This window comes from Propithecus coquereli, unplaced genomic scaffold, assembly GCF_000956105.1.
Source record: "Propithecus coquereli isolate 6110/MARCELLA unplaced genomic scaffold, Pcoq_1.0 Scaffold120, whole genome shotgun sequence".
NCBI lineage: Eukaryota > Metazoa > Chordata > Mammalia > Primates > Indriidae > Propithecus > Propithecus coquereli.
Window position 1 is genome coordinate 4,482,774 of NW_012136081.1, and position 19,457 is coordinate 4,502,230.

The following is a 19,457-nucleotide window of genomic DNA, read 5'->3' on the forward strand; positions in this document are numbered from 1 at the left end:
GTTCCAATAGACTTTTCTTCTTTTTTTTCATTGCTTTTTATATATTAGGGATCCTTAACCCCTGCGTTGGGTTTGCTATCTTAGGTCAGCCTAAGCGTTCCTGGTGAATGGGCTTTGCTATGAAGATTGTGTAGTTTCTCTCTGGTGTATAAGTTTACTCCACTGGGCAGAGGCCAAAGTATGGGTGATTCAGCCATGGGTCATGCAGAGAACTTGAATTTGTCGACTGAACATCCAGAAAGAACTGACTTGAGGAACTTGACTCAACTCTTCTGTGTCCAGTTCCAACAAGCTCTTTACAGGACTGGAAAAAAATGTCAGCAGCTAGAGAACTAGCACTGATCGGAAACAGAGCACAGACACACGCCATTCTGGTCCTCACCATTCATTTCCTGAGCAGGATCAGAGGAAGCATGGGTCTGCGCCTGGCCAGTTACTCCAACAAGGGAAAGGAGTTATTTGCAAGTTTTGAAAGTCAAAATTAGGCCAGATTTTCTAACAAATTGTGTTTATTGCCGCTTTGTAGATACGTGGAAGAAAACACAAACACATGACCAGGGTGCAAAAGAAGCTTCACGAGGTTCCCTGTTGGCCCCCACGCGTGGGCGAGGCCGGGGATCACAGGGACGCTCCTCATGGCTGGAACCAGGGCAGGGAGGGCGAGGGGAGGGCGAAACGTCTGATGCGGTCTCCCAAACCTACTTCGCTGTAGCTTTGCAAACAGGTTTAAGAACAAAGCAAACCATCAGGCCACAGCAGTGCCAGACCCGTCTCTTTGGAAGCCGCGTCTCTTGCCGCGGACCCAGCCCCTGCACACGTGTCCTGGCAAGACGGAGTGAGACGGTGAGTGAAAAGGACGCGTGAAGAATGTCAGGTGAAACAGTGGGAGAACGTGGCCCTGCTGTCTGGAGGACAGACATTCCTCTGATGCTGACTCGGGCCCTGTTTCTGGCTCTGGGCAGACAAAGGTGTTGCAGGTAATAACAACACAGTCAAGGTGACAACTAAAACACGTGTTCCTTCTCTGTGACAGGCTCCGCTGAGGGCAGTTACAAATGCTGTCCCTTTGGGGCTGAAGAGTGAGGCAGGTGCTACCGAGACCCCAATGTATAGATGAGGAAAACAGACTTGGAGAGGTGGAGTACCTGGCCTTAAGGGCGCGTGTCTGGGACGGCTGAGCCTACACCCGGCCCTGTGCCACACCGCCTCCCCAAGACAGCAGTGCGTGGGCACATCCTTGGAGGCTCAGTGTGAGGATGCTATCGAAGGCATAAACTTAGGGTGTAGAGTACCACACGGCACCTGCCCTGTTGGGGGAACGGACACTGAGGCCAGAGCCTGCCCGGGGGAGGGGTCGGGGAAGACGGTGCTAGACACAGGAGCAGGTCCTGAGGGACGAGTCGGATTTTGGCAGGAAGAGAAGAAGGAGGGTGGGTGGGCAGGAGGGTGGGCCTCCCTGGTGGATGGGCCAGCCTGCCAGAAGGAGCGGAGCCCATGAAAGGACAAATGCTATCTAGGGACAGTGAGGAGGGCAGTGGCTACAAAGAAGCTGACCTCAGGGAACATCAGGAAGAGCTGCAGGAGGCGGTGGCCCAGTCTTCGAGGCGTCCACTCTAAGGAGTTTGGCCCTGATGCCCCAGTAGTGGGAAAACATTGTAGTTTCTTAAGTGGCTTGATGAGATTCACATTGTAAAGAACCCATCACAACAGCAGCCAGGAGGGAAACCAGGAGGTGCTCAGTATCCTCCACACAACTCGCCACCCAGGCCCCATGTGGAAAAGCCCAGACCAGGTAGAGCCATTAGTTCGTCATCCTGGTTCACATCCTGACAGACCCGACAGAATGAATGTTTGCCGAGCGTGTAACGCTTGGAAGCAGGGTTGTCGCAGTGGGGTCGATGTGCAGGCTGAATATGGTGACGGGGGCCCTGATGTCCAGTGACAGCAAATGTGAACCGTCAGGGAGCGGCTGAGCATTCGGAGTCCAGCGTCTCTCAGCGAAGAATGCAGCCACGCTTCCTCCACTGCCTCATCTGTCTCATGACGTTGGACTTCTGATACATCAACGTTACTTCTAAGGCCCGAAACAGATGTCACGATTATCAGAGTATGTGCGAGGTGCGTCACCTTGACTTGTTGCAAGGGAAGTTTGCTCAGCGTGAGCTGAGAGATGAAATCCTACTTTGTGCGTCTGAAGGAAGCCATCTGCCTTAAGCTTTTGTTGGTGGCACCTTTCTGCCTCCGTTGCTTTCATCATTTTATGTTTATGCGCCTAAAACTTCAAAGGGAACGTGATGACGTGGGTGGGTGGGTGGGAGTTGGCTAATGGGTACTGGGATAATTCTCCAACTGCCAATGAAATGCCCCAAGACACGGACACGTGAAAGCGTGTGATACCACAGACAGCACCGGGAGACAGCTTCACGTCCACACTGGGAAGAACCGACAAAAATCCCACCTGGTAGTGAGCGGTGCGCCGGGTGAAGATCTGCTGACAAGACTGGGGATCGGACGGGGCATGGAGCACTTCACTGGGTTTCCTGTTTGAGATCTGAGACAGGAGATCCAACAAGCATGATCGATTTGCCTGATCATTTAAAAACATGGGGCCTTTACAGACCTTGCCTTGTTCAGGGAATTCAAGAAATAGGCAAGTAAACAAACAAAACATTCAAAAAATGAGCAGAAAAACAAGAACAAAGTCACCAGTATGGGGCAAATCAGGAGAAACAGAACAGTATCCAAAAGATAAAGAACCCAGTCTGAAAATGATCTATTGCAGAAGCCAGGAAAAAAAAAAAAAACAAGATCAGGAAATTGATCCAGTTGAGCCCTGTGAAATCGCCATTTTGTACGTCTAAAACAGCTGAGTATAGGCAGTTTCACAGGGTTCAACCTAACGTATATTCAATATATCAAAGACAGAAAACAAAATAAACAATAAGAAACATACACATATAATCACAGGATAAGGAGACAAAAATGGGGCTGAATATCTTGGTTATAGTAATAAGTGTAAATGGAATAGATTTTTTTATTAAGAAGACTCCAAAATGGGATAAAAAATTCAATTATGTGCCATTTCTAGGTGATACCCCTATAACATAGCTGCTCAAAAGGTAAAAAGAAATGCGTAGGCAAATAAATATCAAATAAATGCAAGTAAAAATAAAGCAAAGGTCACAATGGTAATATTGGCCCCAGTAAAATTCAGCAGCAAAAGCATAGCAGAACAAAGAAGGTAATTTTATTTTGATAAATGACACAATTCACAATAAAGACATGCTGACTTAAGCCTTTGGTTAACGATAAGTATGCCTCAAAATATACAATGCAGAAATTCTTAGAAATATAGGGAGGGGCTGGGTGCGGTGGCTCACGCCTGTAATCCTAGCACTCTGGGAGGCCGAGGTGGGAGGATCACTTGAGCTCAGGAGTTTGAGACCAGCCTGAGCAACAGCTAGACCCCGTCTCCACTAAAAATAGAAAAATTAGCTGGGCCTGGTGGCTTTCACCTGTAGTTCCAGCTACTCTGGAGGCTGAGGCAGGAGGATTGCTTGAGCCCGGGAGTCTGAGGCTATAGTGGGCTATGAGGACACCACTGCAGTCTACCCAGAGCAACAGAGCAAAACTCTGTCTGAAAGAGAAAAAAAAAAACAAATATAGGGAGAACAGACATCTACCAAGGCCCGAAATTTCTTTTTGATCTTTTAATTTCCAAAAAACTCTAAAAGGCAAACTTTTTTACAACCTGACGCCAACTAGGGAGCAAAACTGGACGTGAGCTGTCATGAGGCTTTTCACGGTCTTATCTCACCCAATGCGGGTAGCTGTGTATTGCACTGAAGAAATGGTGGATTTGATTATGAGATCGTGCCTCCCACTTGTTTGGGGGTTTTTCATAAAATACCCTCTCTTGCCTTTCCAAAAATGAAAACGTTCTGAGTTTGAATTGTAGCCTGCTCCAGTGGATTTGGGTGCGTGATTGTGGATCTGTAATAAAGATATCTTTAACACTTCGACCTATGAGATAGGCAAAAAATAGAGCATACAATATAATTATAACTTTAATAGGGATAATTATAATTAATAAACATCTTTAAGTGTGCGTCTGTGAATCTTGCACCCTACAAATTGAGAATGCACATTTCCTGGCTCTTACGTAACATTTTTATGTTTACATAAATCACATTCTGTGATCACAGTGCAATAAAAGAAAAAATTTATAACTCAACCACGTGGCTTTTAAAAATACTCTTCTAAATTAGGTCAAAGCAGAAGTAAAAACTGAAATTACAGATGTCAGAATTTATGGGATGTGGTCAAGGTTGTATTTAGAGACGAATTAAATGCTTTTGTGATTAAGGAATGAAAACGGACAGTAAGTGAGAGAGACAGGGACAGGGCCACAGAGAGGGGGATTCACACGGTCGTGGACACGGCTTTGGGAGGCCCACAGCCGACAAATCGCTTCATGTTTACTGAGTGCTTATTATTTGGACGCTGTTGCCTAGAAAAATATAAATAGCAAAATTACTGAATTAAGGAAGGGGTTGAAAACCTGAAAAGACAAACACCCACAGGAGAGATTGAAAAATTGTCAAAGAATTGCCGTCCAGAAAGGTTGAATTCCATCAAATCCTCAAGTAACTGGTCATCTTTGCACAATTTAGACCACTCTTTCGAAAATAAAATGATGCAGATTTTCCCTATTCACACGAAAGAAAACTACAGATATACCTACTTTGTAAACATAAATTTATGAATCCACAAAGTGAGATTCCAAATAAAGTAACGGCAGACCAGTCCATCAGAATATTTTAAAGCACACAGCGTGACCAGTCGGGTTTATTCACATAAGGGGAGCAGGGCTGAGTATTAGACAATCTACTAATAATTGCCCACGTTAATGGGTCAAAAGAAGGAAAAAAACCCCTCTCGCAATCTGGATGATTTCCAAGGAGACACTTGATAAAACTCAGTGTTTTTTTCTGATTTGAAAAGAAGGAAATTCTTAGTGAGTGAGGACTGGCAGGATCCCTCCCGGCCACAACAGAATCGTCCATTTGAAACCAGCAGCCACCTTTGTACTCAGTGACCGACCCCTAGACCATGTCCTCTAGGGCTAGGGACGAGTCAGAGCGTCCCATTATCACTGCTACTCTACAGAGCTAGAGTTTTGGTAAGGAGGAGACAAAACACACTCATTTTATCTATCTATAAATCCCAGGACATTCATGAAAAACAAATCAGACTGCAATGTAGCAGAATTCAGAAGGTGGATGGTTAGAAAGTCATTCTACAAAAATCAATAACTTTCTTATGTATCAACCACAGCCAAGTAGGTGAATAGAGAAACAAACTGGTACATCCAGACAACGGAATAATACTATTTAGTGACAAAAAGCCACGGGATATCCAGCCGTGACAAGACACGGCGAAAGTGTAAACCGTATTGCCAAGTGAAAACCTACCTGGGAAGATGGCACATGGGATGATCCCAGCTATGTGACATTTTGGAAAAGGCAGATCTCTGCAGACGGTAAAAATCATCAGTGGTTTCCAGGGGCTCCGAGGGAGAAGGGACGACCAGGTTGGAGCGCCGGGGACTTTTAGAACGCAAATGCCGTGTTTCCCGTTTGTGGTTGGTCGAATCGTGGATACGGGACCCACGGACACAGAGGGCCCACCATACTCGGAGTGATGCTGGGAAGGCGGATACGCGGCCTTTGATGGTTGTCGGACCCACAGGATGCACAGCGCCAAGGGGAGCCCTGGCGTGAAATGTGGACTTGACTTAGTGACAGCGCGTCACCGTTGGCTCACCGGCTGCAGCAAAGGCGCCACGCTGGCGCAGGATGTTGACAACGCGGGGAACTGAGCGGGATGGGGAGCGCGAGGGGACTCTGTACTTTCTGCCCATTTCTTCTGTAAATCTAAAACTGGCCAAAATATTAAGTCTATGAATTATAAACAAAATATTTATAGAGATCTTGTAAGGACTCCAACATAACGTGAGACTCCCTTCTGAGGGAAGATTCTGGGGAGACGACACTGCCCGATTTGGGGCGCACGCGGTGGTTGGCCATCCTCGCGGGCGCTGCGCTTTGAGGGTGGAGCTGCAGGTGGCAGTCAGCCCCGTGTGGAGGGGGCTCTCGGGCCGGGTGGAGAAGCCACTTTAGATCATAAGCAACGTGTGATCATAAAGTCAGGAGAATTATTTTCGAGCACGGCTTGACGTTCCCAAGGGCAGCGCCCACACTGGTTTGGCGGGAGTCGCCTGCCTGAGTTCTAGCGCGAGTGACCCGGGCGTCTCCTTGCTGTGGCACTTGGCCTCGTGCATCAGTGGCTTCTTCTTCTAAGATTCGGCAACGGTCCCACCAACAGGAAGGACTTGGGTTTGTTTCGCAAGCGGCGACTGGATTCAGGCTGTGGCTCTGGGTCCCCCCCAGCCCCTCCTGTGTCTGACGGCGAGCACCAGAGACCCTGGTCAGCGTGCGTGTTGCTACTGGCATGTGTAGGGCTGGTTCGTCCCTCTGCACAGCTTGCGGGGGAGCAGCCTCCTGGCTCCAGCCTGGAAACGGAAGGAGAGGAAAATGATGCACCGCGCGGGCCTGCGCACCCTGCAGCCAGCCCAATGCCCACCAGAGCGGACAGGAATCGGAGGCCTGGGACGTGGGGCAGCTGGCCAGGGTCTCACATCCAGGGGGCTTGGCCTGGGCAGGCCCCGAGCCCACTGCCCTCACCGTGCCCCCAGCTGGCTACGGTTCCCACGCTCATGCATTCTCCTCCTCCAGAACACCCGAGAACCAGGCCCAGGAGACCGTGAAGCCCACGGGAGTCAGTGTCTCCTGAGACTTTGTGCCTCTGGTGTTCTCACCAACTACTTCCGTCTCTGCCACTGCTTCCCCTGGGACCTGGGAACCTCCGGGCGGTGCCAAGGTCCATCCCACATACCTCGGAGCCCTGCAGGCAGTGAGGGGACTGTCCTCAGAGGAAGGTCTCAAAGCTCAATCAGGGTGGAGAGAGAGACAGAGAGGGAGACAGAGACAGAGAGATATTGAGAGATAGAGAGAGACAGAGAGAGAGACAGAGGGGCAAACAGAGACAGAGGGACAGACAAGGAGAGAGAGACAAGGGCGGAGGACAGCGAGGGCGAGATGGAGAGACTGAGACGGCATGAACTCCTAGGGCTTCAGGAAAGCTAGAGAAACGCAGCCCTCACCGGGCGGTGGGTCCTGCCAGCACCTCCGGTGTCCCCAGGCACGTCCGCTGCCCCGACCCCTGGGGCTATAAACACATTCAAGGCCCCTCCCCAACTTCGAGTGGCTTTGACCTGACTGGGCCCCCAAAGCCACAGAACAATGAACACAGGACAAGCGTCCCGTGTGGCAGTGGCCCGGCCTTGAGAGCGGAGGAGTCTGCGGGAAGATGGCAGCCCCAGCTGGAGAAGCTCCGTGACCTCCCTGGGCCTTGGTGGCCCGGGGGCCGAGGCTGGCGCAGACAGGAGGAGATGCAGGAGAGTGGGGGCAGCGAACTGGGGATGGCCAGCCCCTGAGCCGATGGCAGGAGCGGGCGGGAGGGAGGGTGGGTCGAGGCCTGCCTTTGGCACGTGGCTCTCAGCTTCTGAACACACGTGCACGTGCTGTCCCACCCCCGTGAGGCCTGTGGTGACAGGACACCAGGCTCGCACGGCTCAGGGACGGGACCGGCCAAGAGCAAGCCCCTGGGAGCAGAGCTGGGCCCCCAGCGTGGCCCGTCAGCCTGTGGACCTGCCGCCTCCCTGTCTCTGGGGCTGGTCAGCTGGAAGCCCCCAGACTCACGTTAACAAATGGAGGCACAGAATGTTGGAATTTCAGTTGAAAACAGCTAAAACTTCCCAATGGGTTCTCCTAGACCTTGCCTTTGAGTTTCCACAATACGTTACCCCTTCCCTGGAGTAGCAAGTTCATGGCCTTGTTCCTGCACCTGCCTTCTCCCCGGAAACCTGCTTGTCAGCCCCCTCCCAGGGCTGGCAGTGGGCTCTGTCCCAGTGAACTCAGCTGCCAAGCGACCCCTGCTCCGGGCAGGGGGTACCACACTCCAAAACTGTCAGGAAACCTACGGATCATTCTTTCCCTTCCCTCCAAGTGCAAACACCAGCACGGTCAGCGCCCAGAACTTTGCTGTCTGGCCCTAGTGACAACGAGCTGGCTCAGAGTGTAGCAGACAGAGCGTCCGAGGGAGAAAAGACACGTGACAAATCGCTGTTGGATGCCAGAGCCTCTGCACGGAACAGCTCCGCCGCCCCAAGCGATGAAACGTTCTGCCTTCGCCCCAGAGGACTGTCTTCGATGGGACCTGTAGGGAGCCATTTTAATGTCTAGGAACTCTTTTCTGCATTCTCCGGAGTTTAGGCCACCAAGCGACAAGACGAGGGGGTCCTTCAGCGTCTCAGGGCTGGGCCCCACCTGAGGACCGGAACTACAGTCAACGTTGAATTCTGACAGTTGGGATCCTCCTGGGGGCTCCTGGGGTCACCCAGTGACAGCCACACTGGTGATGAATGTCAAGTTCCATTTGAACCATGAGGCTGAGGAGCAGATTGCTATCAGTGTAGTCGCATCCTTCCCTGGTTTTCTACTGACCTTGAGCTAAAATTCAAATGCCAAAGGCCCTTCCTGACCTGGTTGTCCAGCCTCGCCCTCTCTCCCTGGCCCAACCCTGAGCTCCAGCTCCGGCGGGTTGCAGGGCCTAAGTGAGCGAGACCTCCCGCTGCCTTGCCTTCACTGGGCCAGTTTCTCTCTCGGATCCCACGGCTCCCTCATCACTGGACTGGGTCCTGCCTTCCAAGACTCCCCTCAGCTGTCACCTCCTCCAGGAAGCCCCCAGATCCACCACAGGCCTGGTTCAGGCCCGGTTCTGGCCCACCTCATGCTTGCACCCCGTTCCGGTGGGTGTCGCCAGTATCTCTTCCCTCGCATCCTGGGACCGTCCCTCGCTGCTCTCCCTGCCCGCGTGACTGGGTTTCAGTGTGGCACGAGCCAGGCAGCGTGGGCATGGGCGACCTATTCTAAGCAGTTTTTGAGCATTCATGAGATCAGAGCCACTTGGAGGCTGCCGGCAGGGCGGTCCCACCTTTCCCTGTGCCCCCCACCCCGGACCACAGACTCGCACATGCACGCGTGCGGTTCGTGTGTCCAGGAGAAGCTGGCGAGGCACGTGCTGGGGGACGAGAGAGCAGCCACACAGGGGGCCCTGCGGTGGGGACACCCTTGGCATTTCGGAGGTGCCAGCCTGGTCAGCAGGAGGTTGGAGAGGCAGGAGCCGGATGGGTGAGCTGGTGCCGCTGCCTGGTGAACGGGGCCGACTCTGTGTGAGGTTGTGGCGAATGCTGGTGGCGCCTCCCACCCTCCCTGTCCCCTTCCCTCCCACTTGCTGAGAGTCTTGGCCGCCAGTGGCTCACAGAGCCCCTTCGGCTGATGTGTTGGAAGCTGCCCTGCCCAGGAAGCTATGTGACCCCCCCCAAGGGGCAGCTCACGCCAGTGACTGATGGATAGGGACCGACAGGCCAGCCCCAGCCCCAGAGAGGCTGACCGCGCAGTGGGGCGTGTGCCGCAGAGCCGCTCTGAGCACCGGGCCGGGCCAGACTGGCCGAGCCCACGGCCTTGCTCAGGTCCTTCCTTGCCTTGCGCCGCTCCCCTCCCCGCTGGCAGGCGTCCCCGAGAGCCCTCACTCAATAGCCCACAGGCGCCACAACCCCCGCCTGTGGCCTCACCCGGGACACAAGCACCTTTTGCAAGTTCTGGCTGTCCTCATGCCAAGGACCGTGCCTAGTGCCGACAGGAGAGCCTGAAGGATGGGAACCATCGCAGCCCCCAAACCGCCCCCGCAACCTTCATCTGGACAGTACAGGGGCCTGCGACCTGTTCCGAGAAGCAGCCAGATTGTGGTATTAAAAAAGGTGCTTTCAAAAATTGGAAGCAACTTACATGTCCATCAGCTAGTGGAAGGATAAACAGCATGTGGTCCGTGCACACAAGGAATGCTGCTCAGCAATAAGATGGGACAAACTGAGGACACACGAGGCAGCGCGGAGGACCCTGCCAGCCTGGAGTAAGTGAGAGAAGCCAGTCACAGAGGCCATATATCGTGTGATTCCACCATAAGAAACGTCCAGAAAAGTCAATCTATGGAGAAGAAAGTAGATCGGTGGTTGCCCAGGCAGGGGTGGCAAGCAGAGCCGGGTGCAGTGGGCATGAGCCACCTTGCTGGGGCGACAGCGACGTGCCACAGCTGATGCATGTCGGTGGTTGCACAGCTCGGTAAATTGAAACTAGAACATCACTGAATTGTAAACTAGAGATTGGCAAATTATGTGGTATGTAAAACACACCACAATGAAGTTTTTGCCCCCATCTGCAGTGTTTTTTATTCCTGCATGAAGGATTTCTGGACGTTGAGTCTTTGGACAAGACCACCAACATCCCTATGTTTTTATTTTCTTCAGTAAGAGGCAGGTAAAATCCTTGGCATCAAATATCTGGTTTGCAAAAGCATTATGAGGTTTTGGAAATTAATCATAGCAAATAAAAGGTCCTCATTATTTGTTGCTTCTTTGGCTTGGACACAGCCAAAACTCGGCACAAGTGAGAAGCTGTACCCACCGTCGCTTAGGGCAGATGCTTTGGGAATGTGGTTTGTTTAAAGGTGATCAGACTCAAAAAATTACTCTAGACTTTATTTCTTAGAGCAGTGTTCCTCAGTCCTCCTGGGTCAACATCATGTCAAAAAACTTGTGAAAAGCGCGAATGCCTGGCCCCTGCCCAGACACAATGAATTAGAACCTCTGCTGTGGCCCAGGAGTCCCCAGTTCACATTTTCCCGGGGGTTCTTAGGTCCAGCGAAGTCCAAGAACACGGCTGCAGCTGTAGGGCACCGGGGTGGGACTCCCAGGTTGCAGACAGCTTCGGCTTACCTTCGCAAAGTAAGCCTGGCCGTGACTGTGGGAGGCCGACTCCGGAATGACCTCCCAGCTTGCCAAGTCACCGGGGAAAAAGCAAATTTGTGACCCAAGGAGCACATTTCAGGCTGGGGATCGGGGTGGAACCAAACCGTCCAGTTGCAGACCCATGAACCCACGGACCCCAACAGCCAAACCCAGGAATCGGGAGTGCTGCTTTTGTAGATAATTCGCACCAGCACTGAGACCCCCAACTCAGCTCGTTTAAAGTGCAGATTCTGTGGGTGCACCATCACTGGGCCTAGAGATGTGACAATAAGCGCTCAGTTGGGTTGTGACCAATTCTTTGGCCGCGAGGCTACTGAACTCCGTAACAGCAGACTGATTCTTGCAGGCTGGCTCTAGCCAGGACGGAATGTCACAGAAACTCCCGCTTCCAAAAGGCACAAGTGAAATGGAACAATTGAGAGTCCGGCGGGGGAGACGGAAAACACACAGCCCCGCCAGGCATCCGCCAGGAGTGTCTCTGGGAGTTAGTGGGCAGCTGTTTTTTTGGAGTTGGGGGTTGGTGGGGAGTGGGGGTTCGTTTTTCCCCAGGAATGAGAGAATACGGGGAGGTGGCAGATGCCCCAAAGTTAGAGAGTGGCAGCTCGGAGGTCTGTAGTCCTGGGCAATTGTAATTAGAGTTTGGCAAGAGGGGAATAGGCAGGAGAGGGGAGAGCTGGAATCTCTGGCTCTCTGTGCTGCAAGGGGGAGCAGGAGCCCTGCTCGGGCTTCCCCTCTGATAGCAGGAGGTAGGCAGCCACCGTCCTGCGGAGGCTTGGACTTTGGGCCTCTGTCCTGCCCCGTGGCCACCCCTCCGTCTCCTTCCAGAAGGCAGGAGGCAAGCCCAGAGCTCACAGCCCAGAAGAAGGGCTGGAAATGACACTACGGGACATTGGCGCAGGTTGTCACAGTGAGCGCGCTCCGGGAGGGGCTATCTCCCAGCCTGCCTCCGGCAAGGGCCATGAGGAGAAGGCAAGAAAGCCACAGATGCAGCTGGTGCAGAGAACAAGGGGACACGTGGTTCCTGACACCCCTGATCCCACAGGCCGGGCAGAGAGAGACCATCAGTGAGGTACGTCCAAGCTGAGTGGCACGTTCTGTGCTGGGAGGGAGGGGGTGTTCTGGGAGCCCCAGGGCCAGTTACGAAAGAGGTTTCTGCGAGGTGTGCTGGTTAGATGGGGTATGACTTCCCGAGGCTGCTGCAATGAACGACACAGACTGTGTGGCTTGTACCAACAGAACTGTGATCTCTCTCCATGCTGGGGGCCAGAAGTTGAAACCATGGCCCAGGGGAGGGTCCTTCCTCCTCCTCCGCTGTCCGTGGTGGCTGGCACCCTTGGCACTCCTTGGCTTGCAGCTGCCTCCCTCCAATCTCCGCCTCTGTCATCACGCGGGGGGCTTCCCTCTGTGTGTGTCGGTGGCTCAGTGTCCAAAGTTCCTTCTTACAAGGACACCAGTCATTGGATGTAGGGCTAACCCTGACCCAGTGTGTCCTCATCTTAACTTGATTACATCTGCAAACACCCTGTTGCCAAAGGTGGCCACATTCACAGGTCCCAAGGATCAGGACTTCAACCCATCTTTCGGGGGAAAACAACTCAACCCGCAGCAGGCGGGCGCAGTCTCCTTCGCGCTGTAGACAGGAACCGTGCGGCTGAGGCACGGAGCAGGAAGGAGCAAGTGTCTGTCCCCCAGCCAACCACCAGGCCGATGCTCTCGGAGGCTCTGCCCACGGCCTCCCTCCTGGACTTCCCGTCGTGCCAGTGGGCTCTCGGCTGAAGCCGCTTCACCAGCAGGGCTGGTTCCCACTGGAGTTGCGAGGGGAGAATTCATGCCACGCCCCTCTCCCGGCTTCTGGTGGCAGCTGCAGCGCTGGGCATCCCTTGGCCTGCAGACTTGTCACCCCGATCTCTGCCTCCTTCTTCACATGGCGTCCCCCTCTGTGATTCTCCTCTTCTTATAAGGACACTTGTGTTTGGATTTAGGGCCCACCAGTTTAGGCTGCCATGATCTCACCTCGAGAGTGTCACTTAATTACCTCTGCGAAGGTCCTTTTTCCAAATAAGGTCACATTGCAGGGACCAGGGGTTAGGATGTGGATGTAGCTTTTGGGGGCCACAGTCCCACCCACTGTAGGTCTATCTGATTTTTACAGAGAAGGAAGCAGCAGCTTAGACAGGACAGGGGCTCCCCGCAGGCTGCACTCCCTGGAGGCGAGGCCAGACCCCACACTCTGGCTCTGAGTATGTGACAGTGAAGCGTGTGCCTCTCTCCCTGCCAATGCGTCCCCGCCACCGCTGCTGGAAATGGGGCCTCAGGAAACCAGCTCCAGAAGCTCCATTTCCCAGGCACCCTCTGACCTTTAAGCACATGCTTTAAGAAATGCTAAGAAATCTCTTCTTTTTATGTCTTGTATAGAAAATACTCATATTTTTACAATGGCCTGTGCTACCCCAACCAGCCCTTCAAAAGACCGAACCCGGCTTGTGGAGAGGTTGAATAGTCACTGAAGCATCAATAGCAGAAGAGTCACTTTGGACCCCGGCTGGCACGTGACCTGGTGGGTGAGCATTTGGGCTTCATGCAGCCTCGGCCAAGAGCCTTGACATGTTCGATCTTCCGTTTCTTCATCTGCAAAACAGAGGCGGTAATACCCGTGCTGCCTGGGCTGTTGAAGGAATTTGACAACACAACGTACGTGGCGTTCTCTGGCCGGTGTCTCCCGCAGAGCAAAGGCCCAGTAAACACCTGCTACACAGGAAGGTGACTGTGGAGGCATCTTCTGCCTTCGCTTAGTTCTTTTGAACCGTTTCCGATCGCTGATCGCTGCTCCCCTCTTCTCAGCCCCTCTCACCAGTGCGATGTGGGGTGGCCCTTTTGCCCAAACTCCAAGCCAGGCCCCGGCTCTACACGCCCGCCCGGCCTGCCGTGCCGGAGCGTCCTTTCCACCTTAAATCCTCCGGCCATTGGTGGTATGTCAGGAGGTAGCCATTAGTGTGACATTTCACTTGCTTCTCTTTTCTGCCGCCCCGGGAGCTATTAAACACCGTGGCGACACAGGGGCCTTTCAGGGCTCAAGGCTGGCCCCCAATTTCTTTCCCATTGTAACTGAGCTCATTTGTCAGCGGAGGTCCCATTCTTTGGAGGAAAACTATGGTCATGCCCACGGACTCCAGCCTTTTGATGTCCGGAATCCTCTTCATGCCTGGGATGACTAAGTCGGTGGGTAGACGGTGCTCTGAAGCGCACGCGGTCAGTCTCACTTTGACTGCGCAGGTTCCCGGCGACTCCAGCCCCTCAGAGGGGCACGACGATAGCCCCCTGTCCCGGCTCATGATGCTTGAAGGCAGCAGACTCTACAAGAAGGGCCCCGACCTGCTCCCTCCAGTGAAGGCAAAGGGATCCCAGAGAGGACAGCACTGCCAGGGCTGCCCCATAGCCACTGCCCTGCCGTACACCCGGGAGGGATCTGAGGCTTCCCTTTTAGGAATGGTGGCTCAGCATCCTCAGGCCACAGGTGGGCCCCCAAAGAAGTCCAAATGACAAAACTAGACCCCAACGAACGCATGCCAGGCTACCTAATTGGAGGAAAAACATCTTGAGGCTTTGGGAAACCAGAGCCAAAAGAGAGACAAAAAATCAAAACAACACAGAGCTGAACACGAAACAATCGTACGACCCAGCAATTCCACTCCTGGGTGTATACCCCAAGGAATCTATGACAGGTGTTCAAACAAAAACTTGTACACAACGTTCATAGTAGCACTGCTCACGGCAGCCAAAAGGTGGAAACAACTCACATGTCCATCAGCGGCTGAACGGATAAACAATATGTGGTCTATCCACACGATGGAATATCGTTCAGCCATAAAAAGGAATGATGTATAATACAGGAGTGTCTCATTTCATTGCACTTTCCTCAGTTGTGATTTATAGATACTGTGGAGTGTGTTTTTTTTTATTTTTTTGTTTTACAAATTGCAGGTTTGTGGCAACCCTGCATCAAGCAAGTTTATCAGTGTTATTTTCCCAACAGCACATGCTCACTTGTCTCTATGTCATACTTTGGTAATTCCTGCAATATTTCAGACTTTTTCATTATTGTTGTATCTGTAATGGTGATCTGTGATCAGTGATCTCTGATGTTACTAGTATAATTGTTTGGGGCACCAACCGTGCCCACATAAGTCTGTGAACTTAATGAAAACTCTGTGTGCTCTGACTGCTCCACAGACCAGCTGTTTCCCTGTCTCTCTCCCTCTCCTCGGGCCTCCCTATTCCCTGGCATAACAGTGTTGAAATTAGGCCAGATAATAGCCCTACAATGGCCTCTAAGTGTGCAAACGAGAGGAAGAGTCACACATCTCTCACTTTGAATCAAATCTAGAAATGATCAAACTTGGTGAGGAAGGCATGTCAAAAGCCAAGATAAGCCAATAGCTGGGCCTCTTGCACCAAACAGTTAGCCAAGTTGTGAATGCAAAGAAAAGTTCTCGAAGGAAGTTGAAAGCATGACTCCAGTGAACACAAGAATGATAAAAAAGCAAAACAGCCTTTTTGCTGATATGGAGAAAGTTGGAGTGGTCTGGACAGAAGATCAAACCAGCCATGACATTCCCCTAAGTCAAAGCCTAATCCAGAGCAAGGTTCTAACTCTCTTTAGTTCTATGAAGGCTGAGAGAGTTAAGGAAGCTGCAGAAGAAGAGTTTGAAGCTGGCAGAGGTTGGCTCATGAGGTTTAAGGAGAAAAGCCGTCTCCAGAACATACAAGTGCAAGGTGAAGCAGCAAGTGCTGATGTAGAAGCTGCAGCAAGTTACCCAGAAGATCTGGCTAAGATAATTGATGAAGGTGGCTACGTGAAACAGCAGATTTTCAATGTAGTAGAAATAGCCCACTATTGGAAGAAGATGCTATCTAGGATTTCCATAGCTGGAGAGAAGTCAATGTTTGGCTTCAAAGCTTCAAAGGACAGGCTGACTCTCTTGTTAGGGGCTAATGCTGCTCGTGACTTTAAGTTGAAGCCAATGCTCATTGACCATTCTGAAAATCCTAGGGCCCTTAAGAATTATGCTAAATCTACTTTGCCTGTGCTCTAGAAATGGAACAACAAAGCCTGGATAACAGCACATCTATTTATAGCATGGTTTACTGAATATTTTAAGGCCATCATTGAGACCTACTGCTCAGAAAAAAAGATTTCTTTCAAAATATTTCTGCTCATTGGCAATGCATCTGTTCACCCAGGAGCTCTGATGGAGATGTACAAGGAGATGAGTGTTGTTTTCATGCTATTGACACAGCATCCCTTCTGTAGCCCATGGATCAAGGGGTAATTTCAACTTTCAAGTCTTATTATTTAAGAAATATATTTAGTAAGGCTATAGCTGCTATAGACAGTGATTCCTCTGATGGATCTGGGTAAAGTAAACTGAAAACCTTCTGGAAAGAATTCACCATTCTAGACGGAATTAAGAACATTCGTGATTCAGAGGATGAGGTCAAAGTATCAACATTAACAGGAGTTTGGAAAGTTAGTTCCAACCCTCAGGGTGACTTTGTGGGGTTCAAGACTTCACTGGTGGAAGTTGCTGCTGGTGTGGTGGAAACAGCAAGAGAACTGGAGTTAGACGTGGAGCCTCAGGACGTGGCTGAATTGCTGCGATCTCATGATGAAACGTGAGTGGATGAGGAGTCGCTTCTTATGGGTGAGCAAAGAAATTGTTTCTTGAGATGGAATCTACTCCTGGTGAAGATGCCGTGAGCACTGCTGAAATGACAACAGAGGATGCAGAATGTTACATAAACCGAGGTGATAAAGTAGTGGCGGGGTTTGAGAGGATCGACTCCGATTTTGAAGAAAGTTCTACGGTGGGTAAAATGCTACCAAACAGCATCACATTCCAAAGAGAAATCTCTTGTGAAAGTAAGAATCGATGTGGCAAACTTGACTGTTGTCTTATTTCCAGAAATTGCCACAGCCGCCCGCCCTTGAGCGACTGCCAGCCTGGTCCGTCAGCAGCGGCCAACATGGAGGCAGGACCCCGCACCAGCAAAGAGACTCGCTGAGAGCTAAGTGGATCGTTATTTTTTAGCAATACAGTATTTTAAACTTAAGGTATATGGGTCGTTTTCTTTGACATAATGCTGCTGCACACCTACCAGACTACATCGTAGAGTTAACCTGAGTTTACATGCACTGGGAAACCAAAAAACTCGTGTGTGTCGCTTGGTTGTGACATCTGCCTTATCGTGGTGGTCTGGAATGGACCCACAACACCTCTGAGGTCTGCCTGTCATGCTACGGTATGGATGGGCCTTAAAAACATAGGTGAAAGAAGCCAGACACAAAAGCCACACGTTTATGTGAAATGTCCCCAGAACAGGCCCATCCATAAGGTAGACGGGTAGTCTCCAGGGTGGGGCAGGGGAAGGGGCGTGACTGCTGATGGCAGGGGTGTTTTTGGAGAGGGTGACGAAAACGTTTTGGAATCAGACAGAAGTGGTGGCTTGTTCACTTTAAAATGGCTAATTGGGGCCAGGCGCGGTGGCTCACGCCTGTAATCCAAGCACTCTGGGAGGCCGAGGCGGGCGGATCCTTCGAGCTCAGGAGTTTGAGACCAGCCTGAGCTGAGCGAGACCCCGTCTCTACTAAAAATAGAAAGAAATTAATTGGACAACTAAAAATATATAGAAATAATTAGCCGGGCATGGTGGCGCATGCCTGTAGTCCCAGCTACCCGGGAGGCTGAGGCAGTAGGATCGCTTGAGCCCAGGAGTTTGAGGTTGCTGTGAGCTAGGCTGATGCCACGGCACTCTAGCCCGGGCAACAAAGTGAGACTCTGTCTCAAAAAAACAGAGAAAAAATAAAATGGCGAATTGCATGTTATGTGATTTTTTCACCTGAATAAAAAATGAAAAGCAAAGAAAATAGCAGAGCCAGAGCATATGAAGAGAAAATACGAAAATACAGAATCTGTTTAGGGGTGCTCAGCCTCCTTCTGCCTGTTTTGGGGGTGTGTGGGGAGGGATCCCTAAGAACAGCACATGGTGAGCTGGCGAGCTCTACTGAGCGGGGACTTCTCTGGAGGGATCCGGAAGGAGCCGGAACCGGAAGGAACCAGAAGTCTGCCTGGCCCCGTGCAGCTGCAGCCTCTGCGGCCTGGGCTTTCTCCGCCGAGTGGTCTGGCCTTGGCCGGGTGACGCAGGGCCACCCTCTGGGGCTGCTGCGTGTGCCTTTATCTCCCCTGCGTGTCCGCCTGGCCCTCCTAAGATCCTGTAGCCACCCCTGCTCAGGTGAGTCACTTTTGACCAGACGTATCAACAGGTTTAAACGAGATGCTGAGAGACGCCTCCTGACGCCGGGCAGCACGCACAGACTTCATCCTTCTTTGTCCAGTTTTGCATTTCCCATTCCTCGCCTTGGCTCCCCAGCCCTGCCACGCAGACCCAGGCCGGTCTGAGAGGCACCCTGCAGGGAGAGGAGCCCCAGCGCCGTCATCACAGGGTGCGGCGTCACGTGCGTGGCACAGAAGACGTTATTTTTCCAGGTTCCTGGTGCTCTTACGGCACCACATAAACTCGCTTTAGAAAACCTGTATTCTTACCATGCAATTTGTGGATCGAAAGCATCCCCAGCCTTAGCTGACATGACAGACAGACAGACAGGCACACGGATGTTTTGGTGGGAGAGGCCGTGAGGAGCAATGGAAAGGAGACTGTGGAGAGAGAGGAGACAGGCTTGCTCCTGCCCAGGGAGAAAGGAGCCAGGGAGTGCTTTGTTCTGTTTGGGCTGTCATACGACAAAGACAGGAAAAGGCCCAAGCTGCCTTAGCTTCTTCACGGTTCCAGAGCGGGTTATTATTTCCAGAACACAGGCAAGGAGTGGAACACAGGAGGGAAAAGCAAGGGTTTCCACCGAACCCACCAAGCACAGCGAGAAAGCGCTGGGTGACACTGGTCAATCCAACGTCTGAGGTGTTTCTGTCAACCAGACCCAACGGCGGGTCCTTTCCCGGGTGACTCCACAGAAGACAGGTGGCCAAAGAACTAGACACCAACACATCCACACGTGACTGATTTGTTCTTAAGGAGCCCGAGGGAATGACAAGTTGTTTCCTGGGAGCCAAGCAAATGAACGAGCTGAGACTGTAACACAGCTGCCTCCGTAAGCTTTATCTAAGCAGTGTGTATAGTAACACTTACTGAAACATTTGCATTCTGCCAAAGGCTCTCCTAAGAGTTGTCCGAGTATTAACAGTAACTAATTTAATCCACTCAGTTACTCTATGAGATGGATACTTGCATGATTGACGTTTCACAGATGGGGAAACTGAGGCAGGGAAGGATTAGGAACGTGCCCATGGTTTCAGTGGAGGAGTAGTGGTGCTGTGATGAATGTGCAAATCAATGAGAAAAATTATACTGTGCAACGAATCCCAAATGACACCCTCAATAACCACCCAATAATAAG